Source organism: Hemitrygon akajei, chromosome 2 (genome assembly GCF_048418815.1).
Source record: "Hemitrygon akajei chromosome 2, sHemAka1.3, whole genome shotgun sequence".
Classification (NCBI taxonomy): domain Eukaryota; kingdom Metazoa; phylum Chordata; class Chondrichthyes; order Myliobatiformes; family Dasyatidae; genus Hemitrygon; species Hemitrygon akajei.
This window is the reverse complement of record NC_133125.1, coordinates 69,080,328-69,104,796: the sequence shown is the minus strand read 5'-3', so window position 1 is coordinate 69,104,796 and position 24,469 is coordinate 69,080,328.

Below are 24,469 nucleotides of genomic sequence, written 5' to 3'. Positions count from 1 at the left end.
CCTATGATACTTGTCGCATTGAAATATACACAGCTCACGACACAAGTTACACGATGCTCAACCTTCTGATTCCTGTCTTTGTCGGAGGTCTTACCAACATCTGCCTCCACAACCTCTCCACTAACTGTTCTGGCAGTCTGGTTCCATACCCCTTGTGACTCTAGTTTAAACCCACTGTGTAGCATTAACAAACCTTCCTGCTAGGACTATTTGTCCCACTCCAGTTCAGGTGCAAACTGTCCCTTCTGTACAGGTTTGACCTTTCCTGGAAGAGAGCCCAATGATCCAAAAATCTTATTCCCTCCCTCCTACCTCAACTCCTTAGCCATGTATTAAACTATAATCTTCCTAGTTCTGGCTTTACTAGCACATGGCACAGGTAGCAATCCTGAAATCACAACGCTGGAGGTCTTGTCCTTTAACTTAGCACCTAACTCCCTGAACTCACTTTGCAAAACCCTGTCATTTGTCCTACCCATGTCATTGGTACCTACATGGACCATGACTTCTAACTGTTCAGCCATCCACTTAAGAAAGCTGAGGACTTGATCTGAGATGTCTCAGACCCTGGCACCTGGGAGGCAACGTACCATCTGGGAATCTCGTTCTCACCCACAGAACCTCCTGTCCATTCCCCTAACTAATGAACTCCCTGTCACCACAGTGTGCCTCTTCTTCCCCCTTCTCTTCTGAGTCATCAAGACAGACTCCATACAGGAGACTTGACCACTGTGACTTTCTCAGTCAAGACATTCCACTGTCCCACCCCCCCCACCCCACCGAGAGTATCCAAAATGATATACCTATTGTTGAGGGGGATGGCCACATGGTTATTCTGTACTGGCTCCTTAACCCCTTTCCCCTTCCTGACTGTCACCCAGTTTTCTGTGTCCTGCCCCTTGGGTGTGACTACCTCTCCATATGCCCTATCACCCCTTCAGCCTCCTGAATGATTTGGAGTTCATTCACTTCCAGCTCCAGCTCCTTAACGTGAATTGTGAGAAGCTGCAGCTGGGTGCATTTCTCGCATTTGTAGTCTCAGGGTCTTTGGAGATCTCCCTGCCTTCCCACATCCTGCAGATTTCTGGAGTTGATGAGATTAGTGATGATGCGGGAGACAGTGGCCTGATGGTCTGGAGTGGGGTCCTGTTTAAGGGGTAAATAAGAGGAAGTACCTGGCTCAGCAAGTTAGAAGTCAGTCCGCAACAGTACAACAGCACACTTTTTGTCTGTGGGTTTCATGGTGAAGTTGGGATTGATGTGGAAGGCAGTACATTTCGAGGAGGAGAGTAAGTGAAGCCGAGCCTGTCGATGTCTCATTGGCAATTAGAGATTAATAGATCTAGAGCAGGTAGAGAACCAGAGTTGGTGATGGGAAAGGGGTCACTGGAGCAGGGTGGGGATTCATTGCCAAAGAAGTGAACTCATAGACGGAAGCAATGAAAGGAGAGCTTGGCACTGTGGTGGGTGCAGAACTCAGAACAGTACAGCACAAAAACAGACTAAATAATTAAAATTGTAATTAAAAGCCTAATAAACTAGTCCCTTCTGCCCACACAGTCCATTTCCCTCCATTCTCTACACCTTCATGTACCTATCTAAAAGTCTCTTTACCAGCTCTATCGTATCTGCCTCCCCTCCAGCCCCTAGCAATGCCATCTTTAAAGGTGAATTTCTTTAGCCAGGGAGTGGTGGATCTGTGGAATTCATTGCCATAATCAGTTGTGGGGACGAGTCATTGGATTTATTTGAAATTGAGGTTGATAGGTTCTTGATTAGTAAGGGTGTCAAAAGTTACAGAGAGAAGGCAGGAAAATAGAGTTGAGGGGCATAATAAACCTGCTATAAGTGAATGGTAGAGCAGACTAAATGGGCCAAATAGCCGAATTTGTTGCTAAGCTTTATGGTCTTATGCTCTATAAAGCTGCAACATCACTTCCCATATATCTTTACATTATTAAGGCTATGTCCACACTAGACCGGATAATTTTGAAAATGCTGGTTTTGCGTAAAAACAACAGGCATCCACACTATGCATTATTAAAAATATCTCTGTCCACATTAAAACAGGTATTTCGGCAAATCTCCTCCTACTGCGCATGCACAGGACACATCTACCAAAAACAAGCAACATGTTTGGTGTCGAATCTCCCCGTGAAAGACAGTGTGTGTTTGTGTAGTTACAGACTAGAAAAACTTAAAAGATGGACAGCTGTTGGCTCTTGCACAGGAAGGCTTAAAAGTTAAAAAAATAAATACTGGAGTGTATGGAGGCAACCGACAGGGAGTTCACGGACAGTATGACCCGGCTGATGACAAACATTAAAAAACTGACCAACTCTGTTGCATTAATAAAGCTCCTTGTTAAATGTATAAAACATATCTGCATCAGTATTATCTTGTATTTCCATACAATGTTACATTAGGCTGTTACACAACTATTGTCAGAGAAGTACTTACATAAATAGGTAAACCACCTTCATACGAGCAAGGACAGAAAACAGAGCAAAGTGAGTATACTTATTTATTCAGTAAGTTATTTTTTTCTTTTTTTACAAAAATACTTTATTCAGGAATATTACAAAATAACTTTATTTACATAGAAAAAAAAGGTTCATTAAATCTGAGTCCTTATACAATAAATTACACACTGGCTTTCTGTTCTTATTCAAATTAAAAGATGTTTACAATAAAACATTCATTGACTCTTAAACTTTAGGCAAGGACTAAAGATTTATTTGCAATAAAATAAAAATTATTAATGATAAACATCCAGGCATTGATGAGTACATTTCTAACTTTTCTGGCTTCAGTCTCGTTGCTGTCTGTTCTGAAATTGTTAGGTTGCATTCAAGAAAACAGTGAAATAGCATGCTGCCGTCACAATCTGATCTGGCACGTCATGATGGCGTTTTCAGATTTCTCCGGTTACCCTGTCCACACTGCTCCGGCCAAGCGCTGTTTTCAAAATTACACACCCTGGAGAGCATTTCTGAAAATCTCAGGTTTCAGGGGATGAAAATACCGTTTTAGTGTGGACAAAGGGTAAAAACAAAGAGAAAAGGCTTTGGTTACGGATTTATCCATTGTAGTATGGACGGAGCCTAAGTAGTGCAGTCCTTACTAGGGTGCAATGGACTTTGACTCGGAGATTCCTTTGTACATCTCCACTGTTAAGCGTCTTGCCATAGGCAGTGTACTGTCTCTTTGCATTGGATCTCAAAAGTGCAACTCCTCACATCAGGCCCAAGTAAACTCCATCTGCCATTTCTCCATCCATATTTGCAACTGACCTATATCCTGCTGCACTTTTTGGCAACCTTATACACTATCCATAGAGCTTTCAATCTTTGTATCAGCTGTAAATAATACAAAGGTACATATACGTTGTTTAAAAGGTAATTGTACAGGTACATGGAAAAGTTTAGAGGAGATATGGGCTAAATACACCCTATCCTCGTTAAATGTGTCTTCAGACTATATGGATTCACAGTTATGCGAGGAACCTATTTCTAGCGACGTCTCCTTATATGTGTCCAAAACTCACAGTTATGCGAGGAGCAAACATGAGGAAATCTGCAGATGCTGGAAATTCAAACAACAACACACACAAAATGCTGGTGGAACACAGCAGGCCAGGCAGCATCTATAGGGAGAAAAGCTGTCGACGTTTCGGGCAGAGACCCGATGAAACGTCGACAGCACTTCTCCCTATAGATGCTGCCTGGCCTGCTGTGTTCCACCAGCATTTTGTGTGTGCTGTTGTTATGCGAGGAGCCCTGCTTTCCAATACAAGTCAGGTGCGCACGCCTCACAGTCTCACTCCCGCCAGTCTGGCATTGGTTTTGCCAAGGTGTGGATGTGTGATTTTGCACTCTTAAACTTTTGTTGGTTTTCCTACGGTGCAGTGATTTTGTGCTTGAAATATTTAACTGTGCCTCCTAAGCATCCGATGTCAATTCCTGGGCCATCAGCCGAGCGGCAGAGAACCGCTTTAATACTTGAAAAAAAGTTGGAAATTATAAACAGCGCGGCATCAGCTGAAGGTAACACAGCTCTGGGATGCTTCTGCTGGGAACAGAATCTTGCCTTCAAATTTCTTTTTTTGCTTGATAATGTGCCAGCCCATCCTAAACATTTTGACAGTATTCATCCTAACATAACAGTGCATTTCCTGCCACCTAACACATCACTGATTCAGCCACTCGACCGAAGTGTGATCCACATTCAAGGCGTATTTTTCTTTATGGCGAACTATCTCTCAGATGCTGCGAGCAACAGACGATTTTGAAAATCCCGAGAGTTAACCAACAGTGAGGGAATGGTGGAAGTCGGAAAACTTGGCACAAATGGTGATGGACACTGGACCCAAGTTAAGAACGGAGTCAGCTTTACAATTTGCTTTTATAATTTGTTCAACAATAATTAATTTGCAGTAGCTCCCTGACACTTTGCACTGATTCATACACTGAAAAGCAGCAAACCTTCCAAATCTTTTGCCAATGGCTGTTCTGTTAACTTTCGAAATAAATTGAGTGTGATTCACCTGTTGCTATTCGAGTGTAGGATCAGTAGCAGGAGCAGGTTGTGAGATGTTTTAGCTGAACTCACAGGTTTTGTGATGGAGATGTTGATGCACCATCAATAACTCTGAGACGTGGGTTAAGGTAGGCTTTTATTGGCTGGAAGAAAGCACAAGCAGCAAGTGACCACCACACAACATCCTGGAGACTGAGGCTCCAATCGCCTTTATATCGGAGTCTGTGGGAGGAGCCACAGGAGCAGTCAGCGTGGGAGGGGGGGACGTGTCCAGACAGGTATATGTAGTTCACCACAGGTGTCTCCTGCAAAGCTTTTGGTGCTGGATGCTGTTCAATGGCAGTCTGCAGAACAGGCATTTCATTGTGCAAAGTTATGCAGCTGTGAGGTAGAACCTGGAAGTATAACTAACCTGTCTTACATAGTCTTCTGGAATGAGACAGCTGCAATGGCTCACCAGTTTCATTAGCTGCTTCCTCACCCTAAGCTGGAATCACAAAGAATCAGAGATCATAGCCTCAGTGTATAACACCAGACAACTTCTCTCCTCTGTTCCTTCAATATATACAGGTAATAACTTGCGCAGAATCTCTACCTCAAACTAATCACCTTTTCTATAGTGTGATGTACAGTATGGCACCAGCTTCAACGATGTGATTGGGCAAAGTCCCAATCTTGCCTTTGGGTAGATTGCCTGTCATTGAAAAATTAATTCCAGGATGATAAGATGTGCTTTATTCCACACATGCTGCCTCCCTGCAGAGCCGCCATTTCTGCCTCCTTCAGAAGGTTCTGGTTTTAACATGTGAGTGTGTACGCCAATCTGACATTCTAGAGCAATGCTGGAGAATACTGCAGCTTCAGAGATCCAGTCCTTTCATTAAGCTCCTAACTAAAATCCAATGTAACTCTTCCTGGAGGAGATATAAGTTTCTATGCACCAAGAAGCCAAAAGAATTCTTCTTGGAATGCTGCTAAACATATCCCTCAGACAGCATTGCAGAAGTAAATTATTGATTATTATCTCTTGGTAGTTTCTGCACCCTTGCATGTTTCATTTGGTTCCTTCATTTACAACAACTTGCTTAAACAAGTTAGCTGTTCTTTTCTAAAAGAGAGGAAAAATTACTAAGCAATAAATTTCTCCCAATGGAAGATTTACATTTATAAAGGACTTTATGTAAACACTGAATTTTCCAAAGTTCCTCATGACCAATTAATTATTTCTAACGAGTTGCAATTGTTACTATGGAGGGCAAGTGCAGAAACCATAGAAGAGTGCACTGAAGAGTCCCACTCACAGTGAATGACTTAAATGACTGTTGTGCTTGTAACCCTCAGTCTGCATTGGCAGCAGCTATGAAATACAGATGCTGCAAGCCAGTTGTATCATTTCAATAGCTGAACAAACAATAAAACGACTTGAAGGTGTAGTGAACTGTGAGGAGGATGTTATAGACTGCAAGACAATATAAGAGTGGGTGGCAAGGTGGCAGACAAAATTTAAACATGAGGAATATGAAGTCCTAGATTTTGATAGGAAAACTAAAAAGAGGCAATATAAACCAAGGGCCTCAATTTTGAAAGGAATACAAGAATAAAAGAGAAGTAGGGATTTATTTTCATAGTTTGTTAAAGTTTCAGATCAGGCCAAGATGCTGATTTTTTTAAACTTGAGGTACACAGTGCAAGAGAAAAGAATTCATAAATAACTTTGTAACACCCTAGTTGATAATATAGAATGCTGATTGTTTGGAACATGTATGCACATGGTGGTCGCTTTATTAGGTACCTCCTATACCTAATGAAGTGGCCAGTGGGTGTATGTTTGTGGTCTTCTGCTGTTGTAACCGATCCACTTCAAGGTTGGACATGTTGTGATTCAGAGATGCTCTTCTGCACACCACTGTTGTAACGTGTGATTATTAGAGATACTGTCGCCTTCCTGTCAGCTTGAACCAGTCTGGCCATTCTCCTCTGACTTCTCTCATTAACAAGGCATTTTTTCCCTTTGAACCAATTCTCACTGGAAGTGTTTTTTTTTTGCACCATTCTCTGTAAACTATGGAGATCATTGTGTGTGAAAATCAAAGGAGCTCAGCATTTTCTGAAATACTTGAACTATACCCGTTTGGAACCAATAATCATTCCACAGTCAAAATAACTTGGATTACATTTCTTGCCCATTTTGATATTTGGTCTGAACCGCAACTGAACCTCTTGACTATGTCTGCATGCTTTTATGCATTGAGTTGCAGCCACATGATTGGTTGATTAGACATTTGCATTGATGATCAGATGTAAGGTGTACCTAATAATGTGGCCACAGAGCATTGATTAAGGAAACTTTGATGGATGTTATGGTAGGCAAATGAAATCCACCCAAACTGTTATGAGGAGAAAATTATGGAGGATGGGACTGGTGGAACTCCGGTGGGAATTTTGTGATCATTTTATGAGGTGTTGCTACTTCAACCTGAGAGTGTCCACATTATGGCAGTAGAGAAGGCCATGGATCGACATGTTGGATTGGGAATGGGAAGCAGAATTAAAAGGGTGGGGTTCCACCAGGGAATCCCACCTGTTGTGGCGTGAGATTCCCATGCACCTTCACTCTGTTTGCTCAGCAGATGGGATTTCCCATCTACCACACATTTTACTTTCCATATCTACTTCCAGCAACACCTCATATTCTGTCTGGATAGCCTCCAACCTGATGGCATGCACATTAATTTCTCTAACTTCCAGTGATTTATTTTCCCTTCCCTTCTTGCTTTTCCATTCCCCATTCTGGCTCCCCTTTGACCCCTTCCCTTCTCATCAGTTCATCAGTTCAGTGCTCCTCCTCCCTCCCTTTCTCCTATGGCCCGTTTTCCTCTCCTATCAGATTTCTTCTTCTTTTCCACCTATCATCTCCCTGCTTCTCATTTCATGCCCCCTCCCCCACCCCCAACCACCTACCTTCCCTCTCACTTGGCTTCACTGTTCTCTTTCTGGCTCGTACTTATCACTGTCATCTCATCTTCTTATTCTAACAATTTCTCCCTTCCTTTCCAGTCCTGACTGGAAACGTCAATTATCTATTCCTCTCCAAAGATGCTGCCAGACCTGCTGAGTTCCTTCAGCATTGTGTGTGTTGCTCTGTGGGTTTCCAGCACTTGCAAAATCTAATGTGTTTATCAGCAGTGGGTAAACTAATGGAAATTATTAGTGATAAAATGTATGATCAATTAGGAATGGTGGGGTCTGATTGGGAGAGTCAGTATGGTCCTGTGCAGGGAAGATCCTAACTCATAAATCAGAATGTTTTTTTTTTCAAGATGTAACTGAGGAAATTGACATGGACTTTACCAAGGCCTTTGACAACATCCTACAAGGTAGGCTGCTCCGGAAATTTGAGGTAAAAGGGTTCTGAGACGTCTTGGTAAACTGGATCAAAAATTGACTTGGCGATGGGAAGGAGAAGGTAGTGATGGGGGATTGTTGTTCTGACCAGGGGCTGTAACCAGTGGCGTATCAGAGGGATTGGGCTGGTACCGTTTCAGGTGAAAATAACTGTGGTCTCAGAAGTAAGTTTGCAGATGACAGGGAAACTGGTGAAATTGTAAACAGCAAGGGTTATTGCCCAAGGATGCATAGATCATCTGCAAAGTTGTGCAGAACAGAGGCAGATGGAATTTAATCCAGATAGAGTGAGACACTGACATAGCATATATAGTAAACAACAGGGACTTTGATTTACAAAGGGACCTTTTGCTACAAGATCATAGCCCTCCAAAAATGGCAACATGGGTAGATGGGCTAGTAAAGGTGGTGCTCAGCTTGCTTGCCTTGTTAGAAGGGGTATTGAGGATAAGAGTGGAGATGTCATGTTGCAGCTGTACAAGATATTGGTTAGTCACGCTTGAAATTTTGTGTACCATTCTGGTCACCTCTTTATACAAAGGATGCAGTCTAAAAGAATGCATAAGAGATTCACCAGGAGCAATAGAGGACTATAGTTACAAAGTCAGATTGGATAGCCTCGGATTGTTCTCATTGGAGCACAGGAACTTGCGGGGTGACCTTTTAGAAGCTTATAAAATTATAAGGCTCATTGATAGAATAGATAGCCATAATCTATTTTCAAGGGTAGTGAAACTAAACCTAGATGACATTGGTTTAAGGTGATATGGGAAAAGGGAGATCTGTGGGGGCAAGTGAGGAATATGAATAACAAGTTGCCAGAGGTGGTGGTGGAGGCAAGTACTATCACAGTGTATAAGAAGCATTGGACAGGTAATGGATAGGAAAGGAATAAGGAAGATGAGATTGGCATAGAGAGTCACCCTAGTCAATTGGCTGAAGGATCTCTTTCCATACTCTAATTCACCCTCAAGCAAAATATTCTGTCCAGTTCTGGATATTCAAAAGGGTGCAGAAGAGATTTACCAAAGTGTCCCCAGAAATGATGCTTTTTAATTGTGTGAATAGAAACAGGAAGCTGGAGAGTTCACCTTGCAACAGAGAGGATTGGAATCAGATATTTCATATCATATAGACAAAGAAATAGAGAGAATTTTTCATATTGACGGGGAGATCAGGAGCCTGAAGTAGAATGAAGATGACTGACAAAAGAACCAGAAGTGACAATTACACATTGAATATCTGGGGTCTGGAATGCACTACCCAGGTTGGTAGAAAAGCAGGTTCAGTCACTAAGTTCCGAAGCTGGCTAAGTACAGTATCTGAATGAATTTATAAGGTAGTAGTGCGATGAGGATTCAGGATTGAGACTAGCTGAATTGCTTTTGCATAGAACCAATGCAGACACAATTAACTGAGCTTGGTAGTACTGTTTGCCGAATCTAAGATGTCTGTACTCAAAGGAGGTCATTCGGTGAAAGGAAACTGGGCTTTAAGGCAAAGTAGATAGTGGTCATGTAACCACAGAATTTGATCATTCAAATGGAAGATGCTAACGTAGTGAGAAAAAAAAAAGAGGGACAAGCTCTTGGATAATATAAAATAAAAAGAGGAGAGCTGTCTGCAAGGGAGGCGTTACTATTCATCCAGCAGAATGGAGCAATTGAGCGCTACAGAGCGATAATGAATGAAGGATCCCCTATAGTCGTGTTGTCAAAGGAGATCTCTCAAGTTTTCCCAAAAGTGAAGTAAGCCCATGAGAATTTCAAGAGATCAGGAGTGTGAAGCTAATTAGGATGTATAATAAAAGGTATTATATTCATAAACCAGGTAAAGAAAGCGATGTTCACATCAAATTACAATTTTACTGCATCTTTCCATACATTGTGGATGAAAGAGATTGCTGTAATATCAGAGAACAGTGGCATTATCCAGGTGATACAGTGAAGCTTAAGAAATTATATGTGTACCTGAGGGAAGTATCAAACTGAAAGGAACGTGAGTTTAAAGTGAGAAGTGGTAGTGAAGTCAAACTTCCCCTGACTGTTCCACAATAGCAATACAGTGTATGTCAAGAACTGACTATCAAAGATAAAAATGGAACGGGAGACACCATGAGTATGAAGAACCTATCTGTATCAGCAGGACTTGGCAAGTACTCACAGCATTTTGTGACATATATTGCAGTGGCAAACTGAAAGATCACAGAGTTGGTGTTCAAAATAACAGACGATAACTAATAAAAACTAATGTGTCCCAGGAGACCATTCATAGCTGATCTATCTGAGCATGAATTTGGTAGAGCTTTTACAATCTCAGTTGATGAGATTAGCAGTAAAACTATGTTTATATAACAGAATGGTGGGTACAGGAAGACTTAATTAAGTAATCGACTAGATCCTGGTTATGGAGTAAAATGATTGTCCACAGGTCTAACAGTAAATCTAGTTTTCTATTATAAGAATGGGTGCACACTATAACATAATCAATGAAAGTCCTGAACCTTGGACATTGCCACTGATAAATTTTATGTCTCTACTTCTAGGCTTTGGGTGCATTTCCCTGTCACCACATTAGCAAAATCCACATCCCTGTTTACTAGTTATTAACCCTCACTATCCCTTTCCCTTTCCACAGTCCTCCCTCTATGCCCTTGGTGTAGAATGGCCAATAAAGCCTAGAGATTAGATCCCCAACAGTACCCTTATTTGTCCTACAAAATGGCAATCCCCCAACACCAACAGTTTACCTGCCATCATAGTACAGGCACTAAAATAATGTCTTTAAAATAATCAGCTGTACAGCAATGATAATATGAGAGAGAAGCCAAATCCAGGGGTAGATTTGTACATTCAAACCCCAATTTCAAATACTGTCCCAAAGGGAGGGGTTCTGTAGAGCCACCTCGGCTCCATTCTCATAAAATCTGTTATCCTTTTCAACAGTATCTCCCATTTCTTAACAGCTTCCTTATTTATCCTCTAGACTGACCTTTTCCCGATCAGCAGCAAGCTCCAGCTCCAGTGTCCTTTCTGCAACTGACTTGAACAGGTTCTGCCCTGAAATCATTAGTTCAGTTGAGACATCACTGATTGTACATTATAGCCAGTCAGATTATATTACAGCTAGCCCTTGTAATATGCCCTTGCTGATGCTGTGATGTTGTTCATCAGAACAATTTTGTTATTAACTAGCAAATTGGAGTGGAACCATTATCATATGTAGCAGAACCACAGTCCGTCAGACTTCTTTATACACCCTCTTCTGAACATACCCAATGATTTCCCCCTTTGGTAACATTGCATCAATTTCACCGCCACCCCCCACCCCCCGACTTGTGTAATATGATTGTGTAGGCTGGCAGGTTGCTTAGAGATATCCAAGTTCCCTCATGCTATTTTCCGACATGATGCACTCTCAGAAGAGAATATATCTGATTGTCACCATGTTGGGAACGTGGAGGACTGCTGCAACATGCAGTGGACTCCTCTCATTTTCACAGACTCCCAGGACACGATTAGCCAGAGTGAGATCTCAAACATGGCACAGAGGCATCTTTACCCTCCCATTCTTTCAGCTGGTTGTCTAACATCCATTCCAGGACTCTGTGGGAGAATGTTTGTAAAATGTGATTTGTACCATCCCTGCAAAAGCTAGGGAGTTGTAAAGTAGGTTCAAGACTACCTGCACATGTCTGTAGCCTGGTCCGAGAGCAGTGATTTCCAGTTGGAGTGGTTACAAGCCCTAATGGGACGTTAGGGGAGATAGAAGTTATTGGAGAGCAGCAAGTGGCACCCTAACTTGAGGTATGAGATCTGAGTGACTGTCAACTCACTACCATCGTCAATGTCTGATGGGCATTCCCAGTTTGTGACTTTATAAAAGTTTTTATTTAGCCCTGTTAATGATGGATAAATATGTACAGCATTGTCTCGGAGTCTGAAGGTGCTAAAGCCTTGAATTCTAATCCTGCTAAGAAACAGAAACAACAGAAAGTGCATCAATACAACGTTTCTCACCTGAAGTATGGTTTTATTCTGTTCCCGTCAGATCAGTGACACCCCCTGTGTCTGATTTGTAATACTGTACTGTCTAATAAAGCCATGAGACCATCAAGATTGCAGGAGCACTTCTGTAAAAGACACCCTCAAAAGACTACTTATAGATTACTCAGTTCCAGAAAATGAAAGGAACATTTGAAAAGCTTTGCACACTTCAGTTATTTGCCAAGAAAGGTAAAAATGACCTTCATTGCTTCTTATAACATGTCCAAAATAACAGTGTGGAAAATCTCATACAACTGGTGAAGGATTAATAATGCCTGCTGTATCAGAAGTGCTCACCACTGTTCCCAAAATGGATACTAGTATTTCAAATTCAGTTCCCGAGTAATAACTCAGTGTCCTCACTCATTTCATCAATATGATGAGCTACAAAATATCAACTATGCACAGAGCTACAAAAAACAGAATTTGGGGTACAACTGGATGAATCAACTGTGCGAGACAATAAGGCATTGCTAACGATATATGTACGGTTTATCAAAAAAGGAAAAGCTTATGAAGAGATTCTCTTTTGTAAAAGGTTTAAAAACAAATATCAACGGCAAATCAATCAATGTTGAGCTCAAAAGGTACATTGAGGATAAAAGTATTCTGATTAGGAATGTGATACATTGTGCAACAGATGGAGCATCACATATGACAGGTCACCATGCTGGTTTAGTGGCATTTATGAGAAAAGAAATTCCAAGTCTGTTTGCAATCCATTGTGTAATTCATCGTCAACATCTCACAGCCAAAAAAACTCAGCCAACGACTGTTTTTAAGCATGACTCTTATAGTATCTATAAACAAAATTAAAGCTCATCCATTAAATAGCAGAATATTTTGCCAGTTATGTCAAGATAACAATGAAGAGTTTGAACGCTTGCTGCTTCACACGTGACAGCCAACACACTTTAAAGGCTGTTTCTTTGATGTTTTTGACACTGTGTTGAATTTTTTCTTGAAGTCGACAGGAGCTTGGGAAACAAGATTGAATTTTTACAAAAAAAAGGAAAATGCTGGCAGAACTCAACAGGCCAGACAGCATCTATGGGAGGAGGTAGTGACGATGTTTTGGGCCGAAACCCTTCATCATTCGCAACCCTTCATGCGAATTTTTACGTAGAGATGTGGCATAGCTAGCCAATCTCTATGACAAAATGAACATTCTAAATATGAAACTCAAGGTGAGAATTTCAACTTAATCCAGGCAAAAGTACAGTATCCACTTTCATTGGAAAATTGTAAATGTACAAGCAAAAAGGTCCTCACAGTTATCTTGCATGGAAAGTATGACACTTTCTTTCACAGATGGTGATTTACAAGAGGACTGCTTTCACCTGCTGTCACTGAAGAAGGATTTTCAGAATTGATTCAAGGGTTTCAGTGATCTGGAAATTCTGGATTGGCTAATTAACCCATTTTTTTGCAAGGTGGAAGAGCATGAAGAGAGTTTGCAAGAAGAGATTACTGAAATTCAGAATAATGAAGAAGAAAAATTGTCACTTTTTGTAGTATGTGGCTACATTGTGATACGAAGTTTCCTAGTCTTTGGAGAAGAGCCAAACTCTTCTTCATTGCATTTCCATCCTCCTACTTTGATGAAAGAGGCTTCAGTGCAGTGAGCCACATACTCACAAAAACAGAAACCACTTGGACGTTGTTACTTGTGGGGACTTATGGCTTTTGCTGTCACAACTTGAACCAGGTATTTCTAGTTTTGTTAAAAACCATCAAGCTCAAGAATTACATTGATATTGAAGCTGTTGTACAGTGCACAGGTACTGTGCAAGCTAGGTTTAAAGAGAAATAAAAATTTAAAGCAGAATTATTTTTCGCAAGTTTGCACATGGTAGATATGTTTTTACACTATGGGGGCACTGGAAAGTATATTGTGCCTAAGGGCATTGGCTAGTATGAAGGTGCTTTAGGGCTAAAAAAGGGTGGTGAACTATGTACTAGAGTAACCCCTTTCCTGTAATCATCCAGTATTACCCTTATACCCCCAGTCCTCCTCTAGCCTTTGATGCTATTGTGGTAACAGGCGGTGACACAGTGATCAATTCCTAAACGGAGCAGCTGTACAAGTTTCATTGCCACAAAGTGAATAGTTTGTTAGTCCCATATCTCAGCATGACAAATATAAACACAGGATCTCACTCCCCACCGCATATCTCTGAGCGCTGTCCAGTTTTCAAACGTCCATTTCACAAATAACCAATGCCGCAGAAACTAGGTAATCCAGTCCTTGCCATTGCACCTGTCCGGTCCTGGAAAGATGCTAGAACAACTTTCCCTGGCCTCCATCGGGCTGCCTTTTAGAGTGTGATGCATTCTCTCAACTGTGCCCTAATCTGCTGCAGAGTATACACTCCCCCGCAGGTGGGCTGCACAACAGATTTGACAATTGCGTTCATGAATATGCATGTTCCAGATAATTAATGTTTCATTATGGTGGCATTTAACTCTTTCTTTTCGTTCTGGTCTTGTTGAGACAACCAAATGCACAGACCCCTGCTTATCCTTGTCTTTCTCTGGGATCAGACTGGTGTTTATTTAGTATTTATTGATTGCTTCCAATTGCAGTGCTGACTTTTAAATTTTAGTTTGGGAGTTTTAGTCACTGGCCCTGTTGACAGAGTGCTTATGGCTTTTCTTTTCCTTTAAATTCTGCAAAAGTTCTCATTACAGTTGGTGAACTGTGGACCCACTTCAGTGTCTCTTTCCACATGAAAATGGACCCATCAGTGAGAGAACAGCTGACCTTGGCCAGATTGGGGAGAAGTTACAGGCGATTGAATTTGTCTTTGGGGTAGTTACTGAAGCAATGTGACGGATAATCTCAGATCATTAAGCCCAGTCTCAGCTGGAGGCACAGGTATCATCCCTCACAGTTACTGTTCAGCTGTTCACCACAGACAGTCGTGTGGCAGGAATCTCTGCTCTCATGATTGCAGTCCACAAACTTGCAGCAGACAGCCAGCATCTGCTGACAGGCATTAGCGTCCTCACAAAAAATTCAGCAGCCTTTAGCCACATCAGTCCCACTCCCATCACCTTTCAGATCCTCCTTTCCTGCTGCCACAAATGCCCTGACTCCCATGTCCAGACCAGAACCAAGTATTTCACCACCAGTCAAATACTTTGGTGACTCCGATGGCTGCAGGAATTTCATTACTACACTTGCGGTTGAGATGGGATGGAACAAGAGATCCCTCATAACTGCCTTCCAGCCTGAACTGAATAAATCTGGCTTTTTGAGTTGGTGACCAGGTAAATAAATGGTGCAGGAAAGAATGTCTTCCTAGTCTTTGGATCACCATCTGTCTTCACCCTCCCAGCACCCAGTCCATGAAAGAGCCTATGCAAGTGGGGTGTATACACCTATCTCAGGAGGAACGAGATCAGTGCAGGAGAACAGGTTCCTGCCTCTATTGTGGCAATCCAGGACATTTCCAGGTGTCATGTCCCAAACTTCCAGTAAAAGTGGATACTGTCGGCAGGAAGAGGAGTCCTGACGGGTTGGTTCTTCTTGAAATCAGTTTCTCCTAATTGTCTGATGCTTTCAGCTTTCTTGTTGTTGTAGTCTTATGCCCAAGAACTTAAGGTGTCCATTGACTTAGATGCAGCCAGGAATCTTATGGATATTTCTCTGGCTCAAATGTGGGCAGTTCCGAATCAGAAATTGAGAGAAAAAATCGCTGTCATGACTCTGGATAGACGACCTCTGGACATGGGACAGATCCGCATTTCCACAGAACCCCTCCAACTTGTGCTGGAAGGCAACCATAGTGAAGAACTCTCCTTCTACCCGGATGAATCACCTGAACTGCCACTGGTGCTTGGTCCTCCGGTTATCCCAGCAAAACCTACGGATTGACTGGTCCCTTAAAGCACTCCAAGAGTGGGGACTGGTATGCTTGTCTACCTGTCTGGGTCCAGCTCAGGCTCCAGTCCGCAAATCGCCTGATGTGTCCACTACTGATATCTACCTGTCAGGCATTCCAGCTGAATGTGCTGATCAATTTCCATTGTTGCCGTCAAGGAGTGGAACTCATTTAATGTTTAGTTATTGCCTCCAGGCGCAGTTTTGGCATTAACTTTCGATTTGAAAATTTTAGTTAATGGTCCAGTTGGTCCAGCGTTTATGGTTTTCTTTCCCTTCAAATTCTGCAACAATGCTTGTTAAAGTGCTGTTGACCTGATTTAGTGTCACCATCCCCATCCACCTGAATGTTCTGACAATGAGGTTTCATCCTTTCCTCCTTTATCCACAACAGCCCCTCCCGTTTGTGCACTACTGTCATGGTACTTTCTAGACCCATCTACAAAAAAGTTCAATGCTGGGTCATTTCTTCTTTGACAGACTCCTCAGGTTATTGCATTAGCTCCATACAATCATGTGAGGATCTATCCTGCCCTATCAAACTGGCTGGGTTAACCAAACTGTCCCTTAGTGTCTCTGTGAGTTGGTCATAGGTAAAACCACTGCCTCCTATTTCACTCACCTGCTGTTGGACACTGCCTGTAGTTCCCCTGCCTCCAGGAGAGTGACTATGCTATGAGGTGTGTGCAAGACTACCTAACCAACCAGAGTAATAGGTTCTGAAGCCCAAGTCACATAGTCTGTTGCTTGCATACACCAATGCATTCCTGCTGTTACAGAGGCCCGTTTTACAGAATAATGTGCTACAGGTTGCAACGTCACCATGTTCATGATGTACAACAGAGTATAAAACTCCACTGGTTGTCACAAAAAAGATGGAATGGTCTCTTCATGTGTGGCAAGCCCAAAGTTGCCACTGAAGCTGGGGTTTTCTTTCAACACGAAAAGGTCTGATCTAACCCTGGTGTCCATTCAACCTGTTCTTTGCCCTGTTTCCTCCACTCTTACAAGAGCTTTGAGAGGTTCTGCAAGCTCACCATAATTTCCCACAAAACAGCAGCAGTAATTTAGTAGCCCTGATGGATTTCCTTCATTGTCTACGAGTTGGGAAGTTTAAGCATTGCTGTTTTACATTCCTCAGTTATTACTTTCCAATGGGTATTGCCTCAACAAGGCCACAGTCTTGTTTGTGAGTGGCCCACACATGGGGATATGTTTTTACAATAATGCCCCACACTCCCACCACTGCCTATTCGGCTTTAAGGTAATCATTTCCCCTCTGCCACCACAGGGGAGTCATCATTCTCCAAATAATTTGCCTTCTATTACTTTGATTACAAACTTCATGTGTTCCAATGGATCTATCCACAAGATGGTGCTTTCATGATTGTTGCAAGCCCAGATACGTATGTTAGTACTCGTGTCTTTGATCTGTATTAGGACGGGTTCACTTAATCTTCTTAGATCCCTTTGTTCTACCGCACTCGTCCGTGCCCTACCATTCACTGTGTAAGACCTACCCTAGTTGGTTATACCAAAGTTCAACGCCTCACACTTGTCTTCATTAAATTCCATCTGCCATTTTTCTGCCAATTTTTTTTCCAGCTGGTCCAGATTCTGCTGCAATTTCTGATAATCTTCTTCACTACACCCCCTTTCTTAGAATCATCTGAAAATATGCTGATCCAGTTAGCCACATTGTGATTTAGATCATTGATATAGATTACAAACAACAACTGACCCAACCGATCCCTGCAACACTCCCCAAGATCCAGGCCTCAAGTCAGAGAGGCAACCCTCTACTACCACTCTCTGCCTTCTCCCACAAAGCCAATGCCTAATCCAATTTACTACCCATCTAGAACATCTAGAAACTGAACCTTCTTGACCAACCTCCCATACCAAAAGCCTTACTAAAGCTCATGTAGAGACCATCCAATACCTTCCTTTCTCGACTTTCCTGGTAACTTCCTCAAAAACTCTATAAGATTGGTTAAACATGGCCAACCAGGAACAAAGCCATGCTGCCTATCCCTAAACAGTCTAAGTCTATCCAAATGCCAAATGCTCATATATCTGATCCCTTAGAATACCTTCCAATAACTTTTCCAAAATTGCTGTCAGGCTCACCAGCCTATAATTTCTTGCTTTATTTTTAGAAGCTTTCTTAAACAACGGAACAACATTAACTATCCTCCAATTCTCCAATACCTCACCTATCACTAAAGATAATTTAAATATCTCTGCATTCCCCCCCCCCCCACTTCTGAGGGAACAACTTGTCAGGCCCTGGGGATTTATCCACCCTAATTTGCCTCAAGACACCAAACACCTCCTCCTCTGTAATCTATATAGTGTCCATGACCTCACAGCTACTTTGCCTCCCTTCTATAGATACTATGTCCATCTCCCAAGTAAATACAGATGCAAAAATTCTTCAGATCTCCCCCATCTCTTTTAGCTCAACACATACATTTACCAATCTGATCTTCCAGAGGACCAATTTTGTCCCTTGCAATATTTTCGCTCTTAACATAATTGTAGAATTCCTTAGTATTCTCCTTCACCTTGTCTGCAAGGGCAATCTCATACTTTCTTTTAATCATCCTAATTTCTTTCTTAAGTGTACTCTTGAATTTCTTTTACTCCGTAAGTACTGTACCTAATTTATTTCTACCTGCCTATACCTGCTACGCACTTCCTTTCTTTCTTAACCAGGGCCTCAATATTTCTTGAAAATCAAGGTGTCCTAAACCTGTTATCTTTACCTTTTATTCTGACAGGAACATACAAGCTTTGTGCTCTCAAAATTTCACTTTTGAAGGCCTCCCACTTACCAAGAACTTCTGTGCCAGAAAGCAGCCGGTTCTAATCCACACTTGTCAGATCCTTTCTCCAATTTAGAATCTCAACTGGCGAACCAGACCAAACTTGTTCCATACTTACTTTGAAACTAATGGTATTATGATCACTAGAAGCAAAGTGTTCACTACACAGCCTTCTATCACCTGCCCTGTCTCGTTTCCTAACAGCAGATCAGGTATCGCACACTCTTTCATTGAGACTTATACATACTGAGTAAGGAAACTTTCCTGAACACATTTGACAAACTCTATCCCATCTAGTCCTTTTATACTATGGGAGTCCCAGTCAATATGTGGAAAGCTGAAACCATTTACTATTGCAGCCTTTTGTGACTTGCAACAGTTTGCAATCTCTCTACGGATTTGTTCCTCTAACTTCTGCGGACTGTTGGGTGGTCTATAATGTGCTGGTTGTCCATTGTTTCTGATGGTGACATAACCTATGTGGGAGGGGTTTTATAGTGAAAAGCCATTGCACTGTGACAGTTCCACTCTCTCGGATTCAAATCTTGGTCCAATGGTACGAAAAATTGTCACGACTGGAGACTTACTCGGCTGCAATGGATAACCATGATGCCTTCTGTGCCTTGTCTTGCTCTTTGCTCTCCATGAAGCTTTGCAGCATCGCCTTCTTGGCCATTTGGAACTTGTTGCTGATCTCATCCACCCAGTCCCCCAGAACTGGCTTCGCCTGCTGGGTAGGCCTACCCTTATCTCTCTGGCTACCCTCGCCTGCTTTAGCCCACCTGTCGAAGCGGTGTATCACGGTGTGGCCACTGTCACATGCAAGCAGTTACTTGGAGCCACAGGTGAGAGCTGGGTGGCAGGTGTGGACCAAAAGTGGACAAGCTGCCACTGGCAGAACACAACAAACCCGCCAGCAGAGGTGCTATCCCTCCTGGACACCCCATATTCCCTAGTCCACAATATAGCCGCATTAACATGGTTACATCTTTCTTGTTCCACAGTTCCATCCATAATGCCTCACTAGATGTGTTCTCCAGTCTGTCCTGACTGAGCACTGCCATGACTTTTCCCCTGAGTAATAATGCCACCCCTTTCCCTATAATCCCTCCTGCACTGTAGCATCTAAAACAACAGAACCCCAGAATATTGAGCTGCCAGTCCTGTCCCTCCTGCAGCAGAGTCTCACTAATGGGTACAATATCATAATTCCATGTGTTGATCCATGCCCTGAGCTCACCTCCTTTCCTAGAATACTTCTTGCATAGAAATATACATAGCTCAGAACATTAGCCACACCATGCTCAACTTTCTGATTCCTGACATTGTCTGGAGACAGAAGATGCTGTATTTAAATGCGCACAGCAGTCGGAGTAAGGTGGATGAACTTGTGGTACAATTAGAGATTGGTTGGTATGACGCCTTGGGCATCACTGAATCATGGCTGAAAGAAGGCCATAGATAGGAGCTTAATAGCAAAGGTATGAAAAGGACAGGCAGGAAGGCACAGGCGGTGGTGTGGCTCTGTTGGTAAGAGATGGAATTACATAGAAAGAAGCGACATAGGGTCAGAGAAAGTTGAATCTTTGTGGGTGGAGTTAAGAAATTGCAAGGGCAAAAAGAACATTATGGGAATCTTATATAGGCCTCCAAATAGTAGCCAAGATGTGGGGTTGACTTTGCAAAGGGATCTGGAAAAGGCAGGTAATAGGGGTAATGACACAATTGTAAGTGGGGATTTCAATATGCAAGGGAATGGGAAAATCAGTTTGATGTTGGATCACAAGAGAGGGAATTTGTTGAATGCCTATGAGATGTTTTTTTTTTAGAGCAGCCTATGCTTGAGCCTACTCAGGGAAAGGCCATCTTAGATTGTGTGTTGTGTAATAACCCAGATCTTATTTGGGAGCTTAATGTAAAGGTACCCTTAGGAGACAATGATCATAATATAATTGAAATCATACTGCAATTTAAGAGGGAGAAGCATAAGTCACATGTATCGGTATCACAATGCAATAAAGGGAATTACTGAGCCATGAGCGAGGAGCTTGCCCAGGTGAATTGGAGGAGGATACTGGCAGGGATGACAGCAGAGCAGAGATGGCTGAAGTTTCTGGGAATAGTTCATAAGGCGCAGGAAAGATAGAGGAAGAAATTCTCAAATGACAGGTTTAGGCAACTGTGGCCGACAAAGGAAGTTAAGGACTGCAGAAAAGCCAAGGAAAGGGCATATAATGTAGCAAAAGTGAGTGGGAAGCTGGATAATTGGGAACCTTTAAAATCCAACAAAAGGCAACCAAAAAAAGCTATAGGAAGGAAAAAGATGAAATACAAGGGCAAACCAGCCAGTAATATAATGCAGGATGCCAAAAGTTATTTTTTCCCAGTTATATAAAGAGTAAAAAGGAGGTGAGGGCCAACATTAGACCACTCGAAAATGATCTGGTGAGGTAGTAATGGGGGACAAAGAAATGGCAGATGAACTTAATGGGTACTTTGCATTTATCTTGACTGTGGAAGACACTAGTAGTGTGCCAGAGGACTGTGAGTGTCAGGGAGCAGGTCTGAGTGCCATTGCTAATACAAGGAAAAAGTGCAAGGCAAACTCAAAGGTCTTAAGGTGGATAGGTCACCTGGACCAGATGGACTACATCCCAGAGTCCTGAGAGATAATGTATGCATTGGTCATGATCTTTCAAGAATCAATTGATTCTGGCATGCTCCTAAAGGACTGGAAAATTGCAAATGTCACTCCATTCTTTAAGAAGGGAGGAAGACAAAAGGAAGGAAATTATAGGCCAATTAGCCTAACCTCAGTGGTTGGGAAAGTGTTGGAGTCCATTATGAAGGATGAGGTTTCGGGGTACTTGGAGACTAATGATAAAGTAAGTCAAAGTCAGCATGGTTTCTGTGAAGGGATACTTTGCTGGACAAGTCTTTTAGATTTCTTCGAGGAAGTAACAAAACAGTTGGACAAAGGAGAGGCAGTGGATGTCATTTAGCTGGATTTTCAGAAGGCTTTTGATAAGGTACCACACATGAGGCTGCTTAACAAGTTAAGATTTTATGGTGTTACAGGAAAGATACTGGCATGGATAGAGAAATGGCTGACAGGCAGGAGAAAGCATATGGGAACAAAAGAGGCTATTTCTAACTGGCTAGTGGTGTTCCTCAGTGGTCAGTATCGGGACAGCTGATTTTCACATTAGAACATAGAAATCTACAGCACATTACAAGCCCTTCAGCCCACTATGTTGTGCCGACCAAGTAACCTATTTTAGAAACTGCCTTGTATTACCCTACTGCATAGCCCTCTATTTTTCTAATCACCATGTACCTATCCAAGAGTCTCTTAAAAGACCCTATTGTATCCTCCTCCACCACCATTGCCGGCAGTGCATTCCACGCACCCACCACTGACAAAACTTATCCCTGACATCCCCTCTGTACCTACTTCCAAGCACCTTAAAACTATGTCCCCTCATGTTAACCATTTCAGCCCTGAGAAAAAGGCTCTGACTATCCACACAACCAATGACTTTCATCATCTTAACACCTCCATCATGTCACCTCTCATCTTCCATCACTCCAAGGAGAAAAGCTCAAGTTCACTCAACCAATTTTCATAATTCAGGCAACATCCTTCCTGTATTGGGATGACCAGAACTGAACACAATACCCCAAGTGGAGTCCAACTGACATCTTATACAGCTGTAACATTACCTCACCGCTCTTAAACTTAATCCCACGATTGATAAAGGCCAACACACCATATGCCTTCTTAACAACGCTGTTAACCTGTGAAGCAGCTCTGAGTGTCCTATGGACACGGACCCCAAGATCTCTCAGATCCTCCACACTGCCAAGAGTCTCACCATTAATACTATTGTTTGTCAATGATTTAGATAATGGAATTGATGGATTTGTGGCAAAGTTTGCAGATGATATGAAGATAGGTGGAGGGGTAGGTAGTGCTGAGGAAGCAATGCAATTGCAGCAGGACTCAGGCAAATTGGAAGAATGGACAAAAAAGTGGTAGATGGAATACAGTGTTGGGAAATGTATGATAATGCATTTTGGTAAAAGGAACAATAGTGCGGACTATTATCTAAATGGGGAGAAGGTTCAAACATCAGAGGTGCAGAGTCCTCGTGAAGACTTCCAGAAGGTTACTTCACAGGTTGAGTCTGTGGTAAAGAAGGCAAATGCAGTGTTGGCATTTATTTCAAGAGAAATAGAATATAAAAGCAAGCAGTTAACAATGAATCTTTATAAAACAATAGTCAGGCCGCACTTAGAGTACTGTCAATAGTTCTGTGCCTCATATCTTAGAAAGGATGCATTGTCATTGGAGAGGGCCCAAAGGAGGTTCACGAGGATGATTCTGGGAATGAAGGGTTAACACATGAGAAGCGTTTGGAGGCTTTAGGCCTGTACTGACTGGAATTTAGAAGAACGTGGGAGGATCTCATTGAAACCTACTGAATGCTGAAAGGACTAGATAGGGTGGATGTGGAGAGGATGTTTCCTATAGTGGGGGTGTCCAGAACTAGACGGCACAACCTCAAAATTGAGGGGTGACCCTTTAGAACAGAGATAAGGAGGAAGTTTTTTAGCCAGGGAGTAGTGAACCTGTGGAATGTTCTGCCTCAGGCTGTGGTGGAGGCCAAGTCTGTGCCTGTATCCAAGGTAGAAGTTGATTATTTTCTTGATTGGTCAGGGCATCAAAGGATTTGGCGAGAAGTCAGGTGTCTGGGGTTGAGTACAGACTGGGAGTAACCATGATAGAATGGTGGAGCAGACTCGATGGGCTGAGTGGCAACATCCCATCTGGGAATCTCGTTCTTATCCACAGAGCCTGCTTGCTGTACCTCTGACTAACGAACCTCCTATCACCACACTCTCCTCTTCTTCCGCCTTCCCTTCTGAGTCACAGAGCCAGACTCAGAGCCAGAGACCTGACCGCCTGACTGCCCTCTGCTAGGTCATTTTCCCCAACAGTATCCAAAGTGTTATACCTGTTGTTGAGGGGATGGCTGCAGTGGTACTCTGCACTGGCTGTTTAATCCCCTTCCCCTTCCCGACTGTCACCACACCTCTTGTATCCTGTACCTTAGATGGAAACAGTTCTCTATATGTCCTACGTGTCACCCCCTCAGCCTCCTGAATGATCCAGAATTCATCCAGATCCAGCTCCAGCTGGTGTCTGAAGCTGCGGGTGAAGTTGTCAGGAACACTGGAGCTGTCCCTCCCTTCGGGCATCCCGTAAGATGAGCATTCCACTATACTGCCTGATATCCATACTATGCTAACTATGCAAATATAAAGAAGGAAACAATAAATAAGCTAGAAAAACTACCTACAGTTTTTTGCCTTCTCTCACACAAGCCTCTCCTTGCAGAAGCCTCGAAGAGCTAAAGCCTCAAATGATCATTCTAACACTGTCCACTCCAACAAAGGCTACTCCACTTCCCCGTCTTATTTTTACTTATTCTTGCCAATCACTCCTGATCGCTAATTGGCTTCTTTTCTAAAACCAAACTGAGATGGAGAGCACTTGGTAAATGCACTCCTTACACAGACCTACATTCACACACACACAAATATTGCCTTGTCATTCTGCTGTCTTTGTGCTGAGCATGCACACACACTTCAATGTCTTCCCTGGTATATTCTTGTAATGGGTCCTAAACCAAAGTAAATCTGTGTATGTTTTCCTTACTGTATTTAATGCAGATACTTTTGTTTATTTTGTAATATAATAG